At 44.8% G+C, this 16,124-nt stretch overlaps 1 protein-coding gene across 1 annotated transcript in view; it reads right to left on the reverse strand.

Annotated features, from left to right (window-relative positions):
• IFT80 (intraflagellar transport 80) overlaps positions 1-16,124 on the reverse strand; it is a 140,531-nt gene that overhangs the window by 60,424 nt on the left and 63,983 nt on the right. The window lies entirely within an intron of this gene.

Consider the following 16,124-nt stretch of genomic DNA (forward strand, 5'->3'; position numbering starts at 1 on the left):
TAATTTTTATTGTAGGTACACTTCACCTGTGAGCGACAGAATCTTAACATTAAAAACAGAAAATCACATTGTGTGATTTTTACATATTTCATGCAATAAAATGCAATTTAATTAAGTATTTGATCAACTACCAACTAGAAACAATTCTGGCTCTCACAGACCTGTTAGCTTTTCTTTAAGAAGCCCTCCTACTCTACACTTATTATCTGTATTAATTGCACCTGTTTTGAGTGTGTGGAAAGGTGTCTTTTATACAGGTAACAAGTTCAAATCACACTACAACCTCTCCACCATGGCCAAGACCACAGACCTGTTTAAGGACACCAGGGACAAAATTGTAGACCTGCACAAGGCTGGGATGGGCTACAGGACAATAGGCAAGCAGCTTGGTGAGAAGGCAACTGTTGGCACAATTATTAGAAAATGGAAGCAACACAAGATGACTGTCAATCTTCCTTGATCTGGGGCTCCATGTAAGATCTCGCCTCGTGGGATAAGGAGGATTCTGAGAAAGGTCAGGAATCGGCCTGGTCAATGACCTAAAGAGAGCTGGTACCAGTCTCAAACATTACCGTTAGTCCGTAATTGATTAAAATCCTGCAGGACACGTAAGGTCCCCCTGCTCACGCCAGCACATGTCCAGGCCTGTCTGAAGTTCACCAATGACCATCTGGATGATCCAGAGATGGCATGGGAGAAGGTCATGTGGTCAGATGAGACCAAAATAGAACTTTTTGGTATCAACTCCACTCGCCGTGTTTGAAGGAAGAAGGAGGAGTACAACCTCAAGAACAACGTCCCAACTGTAAAGCATGGTGGGGAAAACATCATACTTTGGGGGTCGTTTTCTGCATAGGGGACAGGACGACTGCACCGTATTGAAGGGAGGATGGATGGGATCATATATCGTGAGATTTTGGCCAACAACCTCCTTGCCTCAGTAAGAGCATTGAATATGGGTCGTGGCTGGGTCTTCCAGCATGTCAATGACCAAAAACACACAGCTGGGGCAACTAAGAAGCATTTCAAGGTCCTGGAGTGGCCTAGCCAGTCTCCAAACCTGAACCAAAGGAGGGAGGGAGACGAAACTCAATGTTGCCCAGCGACAGCTTCGAAACCTGAAAGATCTGGAGAAGATCTGTATGGAGGAGTGGGCCAAAATCCCTGCTGCAGTGTGTGCAAACTTGGTCATGAATTACAGGAAACGTCTGACCTCTAATTGCAAACAAAGTTTCTGTACCAAATATTAAAGTTCTGTTTTTCTATTGGATCAAATACTTATTTCCTGCAATAAAATGCAAATTATGAAAAAAATCATACAATGTGATTTTCTGGATTTTTTTTCCAAGATTCTGTCGCTCACAGGTGAAGCATACCTACGATAAAAATTACAGACCTCTCCATTCTTTGTAGGTGGGAAAACTTGCAAAATCGTCAGTGTACCAAATACTTATTTTCCCCACTGTAGTATAGATAAAGAGTAGAACAGTACATGTAGTAGAGATCGACATTAGTGCAGTAGTATACATGCAGTACTGCACTGTAATGGACAGAGGCGCAACAAGACCACTAATCACATGCAGCACAGGCTACTTACATGGAGCTTATTATAACCGATTAATTGAATTGAACTAATTTTACTATGAACGGTTTGGATCATTGCAATATATAAGTATTCACACCACGATGATGCATTCTGTATGCATCCATGGGTTATAATAGCGGTCCTAAAAGGACTATAGGAGGTTGACTGTGAAATCACATAGCTGATCAGTAACAAACCTTCTCTCGCATGTAATAGCCAGGCAGCATGCTGCAGTTATTATATAGCAATATAACTAAAATCTGTGCACATGATGCATTATTTCTAGACTTTTATGAATATTACCATACTTATCACCAGAGCCATTGCCTTAATACTTGGAGGTTACAAGGGTAAGGGTGAGCTAGTGCAGATGATACAACAGACTACTACATGGAAGTGTTTAGTATACCTCGGCCATGTTTCAATTTCATGATCTTTTCCACTAAAAAAACATTACTCTGGTCTCTTACTGCAGGATTAAAACAGATCAATCAAGTCAATACTTTATATTCATGCAAATAAAGAATATCATAAGTTGCAGATAAAACATCATTCCATTCAGTAAATGTGCATATAAAACTGTAGATACAGTTACGTCTCAAGATTAATCAAGAGGTGCACAGGCTGCGGGGGTCAGGACCCTGACTGTGCTCCCCTGGTTATTGCATATGGAATAGTTTCGATTGCAGCAGCCACTTTGAGAGTTGGTCGGGGAACAATTACACATTGAGACATGAAGTAATAGAACAATAGACCCGAGATGTGGAGACCCATCCAAAAAAGCTTGGGGAGCCCTGGTCTGTAAAGATAAGATATCCATTAAGACTACACGTGCTGAGCAGCAGCCACTTTAATAAAACAGTGTGCAATGCGAAATTAAGGCTGAGACATTGAATCATCAGCAGCTTTCCCCGTCAGCAGACAAAGGACAGAGGCTGCTTTACAACAGCTTTTATCTGCTGCGCCACAGGCTGTTGTATACTGCTGACAGAACTACATGTCTATAAAGCAGACTAGCCCCACTATGAGCTCCAGCCCACCAAAAGGGCAAATAAAGGGGTTGCCTGGTGTATAACAAGTCATCCCCAATCTATTGGATAGGTGATAACTCATTGATCAGGGGCTCAGACTGCTGGGACACACACTGATCAGCAGAACGGGTGCCTTTTATCCCCATTATAATGGAATAGCAGTGCACTTGCTCGACCACACCCCCATTCATTCTCTAGGGGGCTGCTGAGCATTGCGCTCGGTTGTTTCTGGCAGGCCCATAGAGAATGAATGGAGTGGATGCTCCATTTTGTAATGGAGATCAAAGTTCCTCATGGAGGATAAAAATTTAATTTTGTGCTGATCGGAGTGGGTTCAAGTGGTTAAACACAAACCAATCAGCAAGTTATCACCCATCTTGCGGATAGGTAAAAACTTGTTTTCACTGGATAACTCCTTTAAAAAGGGCATCTGTCAGAAGGAATGCTATGCTGATTGCTATGTAATAGGACATCATGAGGTAAGGGTTAAAACACTGAATTCAACGATGTGTAACTTATCAAGCTGCGTGCTGTCTAATTACAATGACGGTTTTATCACTAGGATATTATCATTGCTATGACTAACTGGCATGTGCCTCCTGATCTGACTCCGCCTCCTCCTGTGATAAGCAGCTCACTGTCTATAGACAATGTACATACAGAGCCTGGTGTGGGCGGGGTCAGCTTTTCAGCTCTGCTACATGTTAGGTCTAAGAACTCGGATTGTGTCACTACTGCTGCACCCAGTAACATAAGTGATACATCGTTGGATTCAGGATCTCTTTGCCTACATCATGCTGCTCTCAGATGAGGTAGCAGAAACCTGGTGACAGATTCCCTTTAAATAGGTTTTCTATGCATATTGCAGTTACAAAAAGAGGATGATTTGCAAAAGAAAGATAAAGAGGTGCTATAGCAATGCTGGAAAATAACTAGCTAAAGAGTTATTACCAAGAGAATTACAGAGCTGTGGAAGCCCTCAGTGACCCCAAGAACAGGACTATGGAATCTGGGAACTATCTAATGGAGTGGAGTGCACGCGCTTGGTCTCGATGGTGAGAAGTCTTTCTTGAAACCTTACAAATGTGTTGTTTTTTTTTATTATTATTTTTTTTTTAATATTGACATTTAGGCGTAAACATTTCAGGTCTGCCTTGTTCACTGACAAAAGGAACAGTGACAACCAGATGACAATTTATTCCTACATTTCCAGGAAGAATAATGGAGGAATGGCACAATTTAGAGTTCTAAGAAAGTACAGTATTTACTAAGAATGAAGTGTTAATAGAGCTGCTCGAGAGTGTTGAAATATTTTAGACTTAAAATAGTAGGGTTTATGACCAAAGACCTCAACAACCATGTGAAGAAAAGCCTGACTGCCTTCAATAGAAAGTTTGGGGATATAAATTCCTGGAGAAAACCTGGCCAATGTTCCCTAGCACCAATGGATGTTTAATATCAGATATGTCACTAGGATATAGAATGGTCCTATACCGCATGTTAAATCACGGAATTTATACATATTTGCATCTATTCATACAGGTAAACTGCCCATTAAAAAATGGTTTTGTGCAACAAAAAGAGAAAAAAATAAATAAATAAATTCTGAGACATCTATTACATTACAATTTATTTCCTTTAATGGAAGAATAAATTACCGGTAATTATAATAAATTCATTTGAGCAGTACACGGACTGGTTGTACGTAAACCACCGAGAAACAAATATGACGTGCTCCACAAGTTACTGGACCGCTGCAGTCAATTACAGGCTGTGATACCCGAACAGTGCAGACTCCATTTCCGGGCCAGGGGAGATCTCCAGAGAGGAGAGCATTGGATCCGCAGGGGCGCTGGAATAGGGGAAAGCCGGAGTTTATTATTTTTCAAGAGAATCTTCCAGCAGGTTTTTGCCATTTGATCTGACATCAGCATGTGTGTTGTAGTTTCAATACAATTAGTATTTTATCAGCAGGAGATTATCCCTACAGGACTCCATCTCATGTGCAGGCTAGTCCAGGCTAATCGGTGCAACCCTGCCTCCACCACTGATTGGCAGCTTGGCAAATTAAGGTACCAGTCAGGGGTGTGGGAGGGTTACACACAGCCCAAAAGTCTTAGCTCTGCTACATGTACATCAGACAAAACAGGTATTCTATCAAAACTACACCAAGAAGCCCAACCAATAAGTGACATATGCCTGGAATCAGGCGTTCTTGCCCTATATTATGCTGCTCTCAGATTATATAGCAAAAACCTGCTGACAGATTCCCTTTAATACAACTATGTAAAAAAAAAATAAATAATAGTTTAACTGTCTGACAACCCATTTAATCACACTTTATATGCCCAGGTCACCTGCCAGCAGCAGGAGAGTTAGGAGAATAGATAGCTCTGCCCAGAAGTAAAGTTTACAAGAGCAGAGAACTCGGAAACCCCAAGAATATGGCAGCATTTCCGTCCTAAGAAATTCCAACACTTATATTATTTTGATGGGTGGGCTTAGCCACATCACGCCCTGGCTGCTCCCCAGCCCATCAAATCACACCCTGGCTGCTCCCCAGTTCCGCCCATCAAATCACGCCCTGGCTGCCCCCAGCTCCGCCCATCAAATCACGCCCTGGCTGCCCCCAGCTCCGCCCATCATGTCACGCCCTGGCTGCTCCCCAGCTCCACCCATCAAATCACGCCCTGGCTGCCCCAGCTCCGCCCATCAAATCACGCCCTGGCTGCTGCCCAGCTCCGCCCATGACGCCACGCCATGGCTGCCCCAGCTCCGCCCATCATGCCACGCCCTGGCTGCCCCAGCTCCGCCCATCAAATCACGCCCTGGCTGCTCCCAGATCTGCCCATCAAATCACGCCCTGGCTGCCCCAGCTCCGCCCATCAAATCATGCCCTGGCTGCCCCAGCTCCGCCCACCATGCCACGCCCTGGCATGATTGCAGTGTTGTGTTTGTATGCCTTATCAGTTTGGTGAAATCCACATGCATACCGCTATGTTAGGAGCAGTCAGACTAGAAAGGCAACCTCTCTGGTCCCCTAATTTCTAGCTTTACCATTTTTTAAACTAAGATTTCTGCATCTCCTTGGCAGAAAAACACATGCGGTTTTTACGTGTGTTTGGGCATGCGTATTTGCCATGCGTTTTTCTAATGCATTGTATAGGCAAATACGCATGCAGAAACGCACAAGAATTGGTCATGTCCGTATTTTTGTAAAATCTGCACAGAAAAAAATCCTGATCATGTACACAGAACTTGCAGAATGTCATAGGAAGTCATGGGATAAGGTATACAATGCGTTTCTGGAGCGTTTCCGCGCTGCAAATCCACACCAACAACGCATAGTGGGCACACAGCCTTAGTCCTGAATCAAGTCTCCTAATCATATCTACCTGGGTGTGACTGACAGCCTGCATACCATGCTCATTATGGTAGCACCATTATACAGATCGTCACATCTAGGGAGGTGCGCTTAGAACATCCAAGGAGAACCAGGCCAAGAGAAGAGCGCATGTCAGGCCATGGCATTTCAGAGCTACATTCTCACTTGAAGTCCCAGCAGTCAGACCCCAAACGATCAGCACTTGTAAAAGGTGAGAATTACCCTATAAAGAAATATATAATTATCTTCATTATTAGTCTGAAGCATTTTCTGCACGATCTTAAAACATTACATCTTATAGATATCCTGCAGGGAACAGGTTAATCTCTTGTCCACCAGCTGCATTTTAAACTGGTGACAAACTAAAGCCACGCCCTTTTAACAAAGGGGTGGGGCTTAGCAACCTTCTATCCTACTGCAGATAGGGCAGCGGGGGGAGGGAGGGGATGCGCTTCTGCTGCAGCCAGTTGTAAGAAAGTTCTTTATATATTTCTCAGTCTTCGCAATAAGACAAAAAAGGGAAATAAAAACTAAAAAAGATAAGCAGGAGAATTGCAGGGATTAAAAAAATAAAAACATTTTTATATTATAATATCTATCTATCTATCTATCTACAGTACAGACCAAAAGTTTGGACACACCTTCTCATTTAAAGATTTTTCTGTATTTTCATGACTTTGAAAATTGTACATTCACACTGAAGGCATCAAAACTATGAATTAACACATGTGGAATTATATACTTAACAAAAAAGTGTGAAACAACTGAAAATATGTCTTATATTCTAGGTTCTTCAAAGTAGCCACCTTTTGCTTTGATGACTGCTTTGCACACTCTTGGCATTCTCTTGATGAGTTTCAAGAGGTAGTCACCGGAAATGGTTTTCACTTCACAGGTGTGCCCTGTCAGGTTTAATAAGTGGGATTTCTTGCCTTATAAATGGGGTTGGGACCATCAGTTGTGTTGTGCAGAAGTCAGGTGGATACACAGCTGATAGTCCTACTGAATAGACTGTTAGAATTTGTATTATGGCAAGAAAAAAAGCAGCCAAGTATATAAGTATATAAATAATCACACACACACACACGTGTATTTTCTGTGTGTCTCGTGTTTCTTTAAGATGGACAAGTTTGTCATTAGACAATTTTCAATTGCGTGTCTACAGGGATGACTGACTGTCGACAGCTGTCAGTTTATATTTTTACTCCTTTCCCAGCCCTACAATTATTTATTTTACCAGCTTACATAGCGACACCATATTCTGCGGCGCTTTACAGTAATCATCTCTGTCCCCATTGGAGCTTAAATTCCCCATCAGTATGTCTTTGGAGTGTGGGAGGAAACCAGAGATACCATAAAAGAAAAATAACTATTTTTCTAAAATATGTAACACATTACTATAACCCACTCGTGCCCCACAGACCAGGATACACAATTCTTGGTCATAATAGATAAAGAATATGTAAACTGAAGTCTTCACCAAAATATACAATAAGGATTTAATGAGCTGTAGAAAATCCTTCCAAGACGTGCATTAATGAAGAGAATAAAGATGTTTTCTAACTTTTGGTGGAGCGGGTATAGACCTAGAGAGAACACAAATCTGGCACAGAGGAGGCGGCCGTACTCTCTGGAGCACGTTTGAGTTGTCTAAGAAGATAATGATTTAATGGCTGAAAACTAATGACTCTGCCAGAGGGCTTGGCGGGGCCCCTCGTGCCAGACAATGTCATTTATCTCCTTACACTGCACGCACTGATGGGGGAATATGGGTGAAACAGAGAAGAATAGTATGTACACGTGTGCCTAGAAAAGACATAGACTTTAGGATGCTATTATACTGGAAGTTTATTATCAAGCGAAGGAAGAGGGGGGAGAGGTTTACACATCTCCATGTACCTGAAGTGCGGACATAATTAAAGATTAATGCAGAAAAAACCTCAAGCAGAAAAGCCTGGGGAGGTGGTGGTGGTGGTGGTGGTGGTGGTGGTGGGGGGGGGGGGGGGATGTCGAAAAAAAAATGTTTTGCTACTGCTGAGTCAGGACTCTCTTTGTTTGGATCCAACTCCGCTAACCTTCCCTCAACCTTCACCTCTGACAGCTATTTGCTACTTATCAAGTCTAATTTTCTTTCAGTTAAATCACCGAGTATAATAAGAGCAGTTTTAGCCGCACATTTAAAAGTATTATATTACAATTAATCGTCACTTCGCAAAACAAATACATCTTGTTCAAATTCCCGTGAACTCACAAAACAGAAGGAGAAGAATCTATTACTTCATGTTGGGGACGGCTAAGTTATGGGCGAACACATGTAGGGCAGCCGACTTCTTTGCTCTGCATTTAGTTAACAATATGCAGAAAACGCTGCCGAGTATCAAGAATATAATACATGAAGGCTGGGCAAAATAGGAGGACTCTAAAGAAGAATATTGCTGTCTGCGAAATAAGAAGTCCAGAACCAAAGTACTATCATATACGCAAAAATAAATGGAAAAAAAAAATAAAATAAAAAGAGAACACACATACACAGTATACTCGTAAAATACCTGAACCATTTCTTTTATTTATTTTCTCTACTTTTTACTTGTAAGTTCCAAACAAAAATATATAGAGAACACAGATACAAAGTGAATCTTAGCTATTACACATGTATAGATAGCAGTGTAACTACACATAATTAGTAACACACATTGCAAACATGAAGGAGGGGAATCACTGCATTTCCAATTCTTCTTGAAATCATTTGTTTCTTTATTTAGCAATCCATTCAAAGATCAATATTAAATATCATATTCCACATGTGGTACAGACTGACGCATTTCTGGCACCAGAAGAGGTGGTAGTGCTGAGATTCCCCTCTTCAACAGACCAAAGGCTGGGTTCCTAAGTTTAGCACTTTATTGGCATTGGATGGCAATCCCCTAGCTTCCATTAAGAACTGCTATACAGTTATAGACATTTACATAGAATAGGTGGAAAAGAAGCAAATAGAGGCGGATAAGTTTGGAGCAAATGAAGAACAGATGCATCTACATTTACTGTGCAGTTAAAGGGAATCTGTAAGCATGATTTCACCCCCAAGAATATGTATATGTGCATGTAGCCCTTTTAAAGTCCAGAAATATCTTTACATGACCAGTCCATTCCTGAGAAATACGCCTTTGAATTGATTTACAAATGAGGCTAAAGAGCTACTGTAGATCTGAAGCCTCTGTCACTCCAGCTCTATTCCCTGCCCAGTGCCGCCTACTCCTGTTTGACTTCCAGCTGCTGTGCGGTGTGACTTCAGGCAAAGGAGCTGTCAGTTAGGCAAATGGAAGCGGTGCTGGGTGGGGGAATAGAGCTGGAGTGACAGAGGCTTCAGATCTACAAATAGCTCTTTAGCCTCATTAGCATATCAATCCAAAGGCTGATCTCTCAGTAACAGACTGGCCATGTAAAGCTGTTGCTAGACTTGTCTTTGAAAGAGTTTACATGCACATATAGTTTGTGGGGTGAAATCATGCAACCTACTGCTCACTATTACTAGCCATTTTGGGCTAAGATGAAGCTTAATCTTTCTTCAGTATAATCCCTGCCCCCATGACCACTTACATCTTGCATAATTCCAGTTATGAAACGTATGCAAACAAACATATTATGGATCCGTTCCGCCATACAATTATCCAGTTATGGGCCCATTTTGTACAGACAGTGTTTTTCACAAATGTAACTAATAAGAATAGTGGCATGCCGGGGCACCATATCGACCCGTGATAAACATGGAGTTCAAGAAAAACAACCTTAACCCCTTCCCAACAAGGTCAGAACTTTTTTTTTATTTTACCATCAACAGTCATAGGAGGCCTTGTTTTGGGACCAGTTGTAGTTTTGAATGACACCACTCCCTTTTACATATAATGTACTTAATAAATGGGGGGGGGGGGTAGAAAAACAAAAAAACAAACTTCCAAGCAAGGTCAAATGGTGAAAAGAATTCCACCAATGTTTTTTGTTTTGCTTTTACAAAGTTCATCATGCAGTAAAATGATCTGGAACATGATTCTCCAGGTCAGTACGATTCCGGCAATACCAAACTTTTGTAGAGTTTTTGTTTTTTCTAAGTTATGTGCAGAGCTATAGTTTTTATTGGTAATAATTTAGGGTACATAAAATGTTTTGATTCCTTTTTAAGTCATCTTTAGTGGGGTGGGGGGGGGGTGAGGAGACTCAAAAATGGAAATTTGGGCATTATTTTTTTTTTTTTTAAACTTCACAACTAAAGTAATATATGGATATATTACTTTATATTTTGATAAACTGACTTTTGCAGACCCAGCAATACTATATGTTTATTTTTTAATGTCTTTTATTTTTAAAGAAGGGGAGAATTTAGAATGTTTGATGCATTTTTTAAACCTTTCCCTTTTCTTTCTATTACATGCATCCACTCTTAGTTTAAGCTTTAACAAAGCACTGTAACAGCTAACGTGAATTTATGCACAGAATGATAAACAGTCCATTTTATTAATGCGATATACTGAATCCTATCTAAGCTTTGTATCTCATGTCTGCGGCTTCCACCTGGATTTCCAGTCATTGGACACACCGTCCAGTAGAGGGAGCATAGCACTAAGAAAGTCCGTATCTGCCTGATGTCTGCATGTCGCCCTGCCACGGAATAGAAGAATGACAAAGCGTGTCCAAGTCATAATTGCTTACAAACCGGTTTATTCCAACTATTGCTCTCAACAGTACTGGCAAATGCAATGCTAGAAAAAAAAAAAAGTCAAATTCAAAAGATTTTTTTTTCACAGCAGGAGTAAAGCGGGATCTCTTAAACTGCACATAAACGAGGTCAGTAAAAAGTTTAGGCAGCAGTCACATTTTCGCAAACTCCATTAACGCAACTGAAGAATGACTGGCAGAAAATACAATGATATAATATCTGAGGATAAGACTTTATTATGTTGGACCATTTGTTTAGTGTTTTTTTTAATTTATAGTTATTCAATCTCTTAAGTAAAAACATCGTTCAAGACATTAAACTAATAGGAAATAAATCTTTTTTCCCCCTAACTCGTTCCTAGGAGCCTCCTGCCTATGGAGAAGACTCTATACTGTCAATGCGGGCATCAGATGGCAGTCAGAACGGAGGCCTGGGGGACCATGGAGGACGGATAGTGCAGCTCTTCTGTGTATAGTACAATAAGGAAAAAAACTCCTACTCCTGTCCAGAACAAGGGGAATATCCCGTAAGGGAAGCTTTGATAGCCCATGCTGGCCAGCTTACGTGAATATACAAATCTGGTGCCTATTTTGGATGTGACAGAGCTGTGGCAAGGTCACATCCTAAGGGATAGTCCTAATTGTATCCACAACTTACTACGGATGAGGTCATCTGTTGCTGCACTGTTCTCCAGCCCAATCCCCAGCTGCTTCCTAACAAAGGTGGACCTGACCGTTGCTAAGCTGTTCACCCCACAGTCACTGTCTCAAGCTGCCATGTGGCAAACAGCTTCAATAAAGGTGAAACAACAGCCGCCGCAGTGCCCGGCTTCCAGCCACACTGGGTAGCGTTTTATGCGTCGCTCATCTATGTACTTGTCAGGTTTCCAAGTTACAAATATTATGTGACAGTGTATTATGCAGAGATCACAAGCATCGGCTCAGTTTCTCAGGTTGTAGCCTATTCAGGCAGAGATTGGGCATTTTCTTATCAGGATGCCAGACAATAAAAAGCCACAAGTTTCTGCCAACTTTTATGAAAGTCAAAACATTTAAAGAAAACTTATCTTCTAAATTACAGTCATTATTATTTAGGATGGTAAAAGGATTCACGCTCTTGAAATGTTGGAAAGGAAAAAATAAAGTTACAAAGTAGGGTGTTTTACCCATGAAGAGTCCAGTGGCGCTATCCATCTCCTCAGGAGCCATATATTCCTGGCTTGATTGACCTCCAATAGACCGGAACACGTCACCCAGCTCCAGAGGAGCCCTGCGCATGTGCAGTGCGAGATGGAGCTGGGCCAGTACACCTCGCGTTACTGCGCATGTGCAGTGTGAGATGGAGCTGGGCCAGTACACCTCGCGTTACTGCGCATGTGCAGTGTGAGATGGAGCTGGGCCAGTACACCTCGCATCACTGCGCATGTGCAGTGTGAGATGGAGCTGGGCCAGAACACCTCGCATCACTGCGCATGTGCAGTGTGAGATGGAGCTGGGCCAGTACACCTCACATCACTGCGCATGTGCAGTGTGAGATGGAGCTGGGCCAGTACACCTCGCGTTACTGCGCATGTGCAGTGTGAGATGGAGCTGGGCCAGTACACCTCGCGTTACTGCGCATGTGCAGTGCGAGATGGAGCTGGGCCAGTACACCTCGCGTTACTGCGCATGTGCAGTGTGAGATGGAGCTGGGCCAGTACACCTCGCGTTACTGCGCATGTGCAGTGTGAGATGGAGCTGGGCCAGTACACCTCGCGTTACTGCGCATGTGCAGTGTGAGATGGAGTTGGGCCAGTACACCTCACATCACTGCGCATGTGCAGTGCGAGATGGAGCTGGGCCAGTACACCTCGCGTTACTGCGCATGTGCAGTGTGAGATGGAGCTGGGCCAGTACACCTCGCGTTACTGCGCATGTGCAGTGCGAGATGGAGCTGGGCCAGTACACCTCGCGTCACTGCGCATGTGCAGTGCGAGATGGAGCTGGGCCAGTACACCTCGCGTCACTGCGCATGTGCAGTGCGAGATGGAGCTGGGCCAGTACACCTCGCGTCACTGCGCATGTGCAGTGTGAGATGGAGCTGGGCCAGTACACCTCGCGTCACTGCGCATGTGCAGTGCGAGATGGAGCTGGGCCAGTACACCTCGCGTCACTGCGCATGTGCAGTGCGAGATGGAGCTGGGCCAGTACACCTCGCATCACTGTGCATGTGCAGTGCGAGATGGAGCTGGGCCAGTACACCTCGCATTACTGCGCATGTGCAGTGCGAGATGGAGCTGGGCCAGCACACCTCGTGTTACTGCACATGGCCAGTACACCTTGCATCACTGCGCATGTGGAGTGCGAGATGGAGCTGGGCCAGTACACCTCACGTTACTGCGCATGTGCAGTGCGAGATGAAGCTGGGCCAGTACACCTCACGTTACTGCGCATGTGCAGTGCGAGATGAAGCTGGGTCAGTGCACCTCACGTTACTGTGCATGTGCAGTGCGAGATGAAGCTGGGCCAGTACACCTCACGTTACTGCGCATGTGCAGTGCGAGATGAAGCTGGGCCAGTACACCTCACGTTACTGCGCATGTGCAGTGCGAGATGAAGCTGGGCCAGTACACCTCACGTTACTGCGCATGTGCAGTGCGAGATGAAGCTGGGCCAGTACACCTCACGTTACTGCGCATGTGCAGTGCGAGATGAAGCTGGGTCAGTGCACCTCGCATCACTGCGCATGTGCAGTGCGAGATGGAGCTGGGCCAGCACACCTCGTGTTACTGCACATGGCCCGTACACCTTGCATCACTGCGCATGTGGAGTGCGAGATGGAGCTGGGCCAGTACACCTCACGTTACTGTGCATGTGCAGTGCGAGATGGAACTGGGTCAGTACACCTCGCGTCACTGCGCATGAGCAGTGCGAGATGAAGCTGGGCCAGTACACCTCACGTTACTGTGCATGTGCAGTGCGAGATGGAGCTGGGCCAGTACACCTCGCGTCACTGCGCATGTGCAGTGTGAGATGGAGCTGGGCCAGTACACCTCGCATCACTGCGCATGTGCAGTGCGAGATGGAGCTGCGCCAGTACACCTCGCGTCACTGCGCATGTGCAGTGCGAGATGGAGCTGGGCCAGTACACCTCGCGTTACTGCGCATGTGCAGTGCGAGATGGAGCTGGGCCAGTACACCTCGCGTCACTGCGCATGTGCAGTGCGAGATGGAGCTGGGCCAGTACACCTCGCGTTACTGCGCATGTGCAGTGCGAGATGGAGCTGGGCCAGTACACCTCGCATCACTGCGCATGTGCAGTGTGAGATGGAGCTGGGCCAGTACACCTCACATCACTGCGCATGTGCAGTGTGAGATGAAGCTGGGCCAGTACACCTCACGTTACTGCGCATGTGCAGTGCGAGATGGAGCTGGGCCAGTACACCTCGCGTTACTGCGCATGTGCAGTGCGAGATGAAGCTGGGTCAGTGCACCTCGCATCACTGTGCATGTGCAGTGCGAGATGGAGCTGGGCCAGCACACCTCGTGTTACTGCACATGGCCAGTACACCTTGCATCACTGCGCATGTGGAGTGCGAGATGGAGCTGGGCCAGTACACCTCACGTTACTGCGCATGTGCAGTGCGAGATGAAGCTGGGCCAGTACACCTCACGTTACCGCTCATGTGCAGTGCGAGATGAAGCTGGGTCAGTGCACCTCACGTTACTGTGCATGTGCAGTGCGAGATGAAGCTGGGCCAGTACACCTCACGTTACTGCGCATGTGCAGTGCGAGATGAAGCTGGGCCAGTACACCTCACGTTACTGCGCATGTGCAGTGCGAGATGAAGCTGGGCCAGTACACCTCACGTTACTGCGCATGTGCAGTGCGAGATGAAGCTGGGCCAGTACACCTCACGTTACTGCGCATGTGCAGTGCGAGATGAAGCTGGGTCAGTGCACCTCGCATCACTGCGCATGTGCAGTGCGAGATGGAGCTGGGCCAGCACACCTCGTGTTACTGCACATGGCCCGTACACCTTGCATCACTGCGCATGTGGAGTGCGAGATGGAACTGGGCCAGTACACCTCACGTTACTGTGCATGTGCAGTGCGAGATGGAACTGGGTCAGTACACCTTGCGTCACTGCGCATGAGCAGTGCGAGATGAAGCTGGGCCAGTACACCTCACGTTACTGTGCATGTGCAGTGCGAGATGGAGCTGGGTCAGTACACCTTGCGTCACTGCGCATGTGCAGTGCGAGATGAAGCTGGGCCAGTACACCTCACGTTACTGTGCATATGCAGTGCGAGATGGAGCTGGGCCAGTACACCTTGCATCCCTGAGCACCTTCTACAAGGGACATATCAGAGTGACATTAGGGGAACCTGTCAGTGGATCTATTTGCCCAAACCATGGGCAGCATGAATCAGAGGTCAGCCTCTACATTTTAAAGATCTACGTTTTGCTCTGAAATGCTGGAGTATTTCGGAGAAAAAAAAACTTGAAAGCACAGACAGACGAGGTGACCAGTCCAAGAGGCAGGACCCTGCCAGCTGCACCCCGCCCATTAGTCTAGACTGACAGGTCTTTCCCTATGTGCGTGTCTAGAGCGAGAACTGTCAGTCTAGCTGAGCAGTCGTAAAATCACTTTATTTCCAGCTGTGCTTTCAAAAATGTTTTTTTTTTCTGAAATGCTGCAGAATTTAACCCTTACACAGCCACATCATGTGAAATTACATCATATGGTTAGAGATGGGTGTATGGAGCAGGCTCAGAAGCGGAGCCCACACCACACCCGGCACATGATGGCTGTGTTGCACAGCCAGCATGTGACTGCATAAGCAGCGTCAGGAGCTTGCCTCCATCACTGCTTTTTAACAATTTAAATGCTGCTGCAAAACACTGACCATAGCATTTAGATGGAGATATTGTCGGTCTCTGAACGTATAAGCTGCCATTGCATCCAGAACGGTGGGGGGACATGGTGTGGAGGAACAGCACTTGTCCTAGTAGGCGAACTTGTGTGTTTTTGTATCTTAAGACAACCATGGGCAAATAAAATAAAATGTAGTAGTGGACAACCTCTTTAAGGAATTGCATTTGAATATCAGCAATGATTAAGGCGTCTCTTTAATTTCAATGTTTACAAACAAGCAATTTAGGCAGAAATACTGATGGCAGCTTACCCAACAATGTATTCTATTGGCATGGGCAGACGCTGTTGTAACATAACCGAACAGGGTACCTCAAATTCACTGATTGTGCCCAGAAGGCACAATATAAGTTCCCTTTTCTATATGACTTCATACATGATAGCTGCAGATGATGGTCATTTGTGGACTAGATATTATGCATGCGTTCATGTATTACATGGGGGTCATATGCTTCTTACTGGAAAGGTTACTCTGCACATTTACTGCTTTTGAAAAA

The sequence above is a fragment of the Phyllobates terribilis genome, unplaced genomic scaffold (assembly GCF_046119375.1).
Source record: "Phyllobates terribilis strain yellow unplaced genomic scaffold, ASM4611937v1 Scaffold_3__8_contigs__length_932513732, whole genome shotgun sequence".
Lineage (NCBI taxonomy): Eukaryota > Metazoa > Chordata > Amphibia > Anura > Dendrobatidae > Phyllobates > Phyllobates terribilis.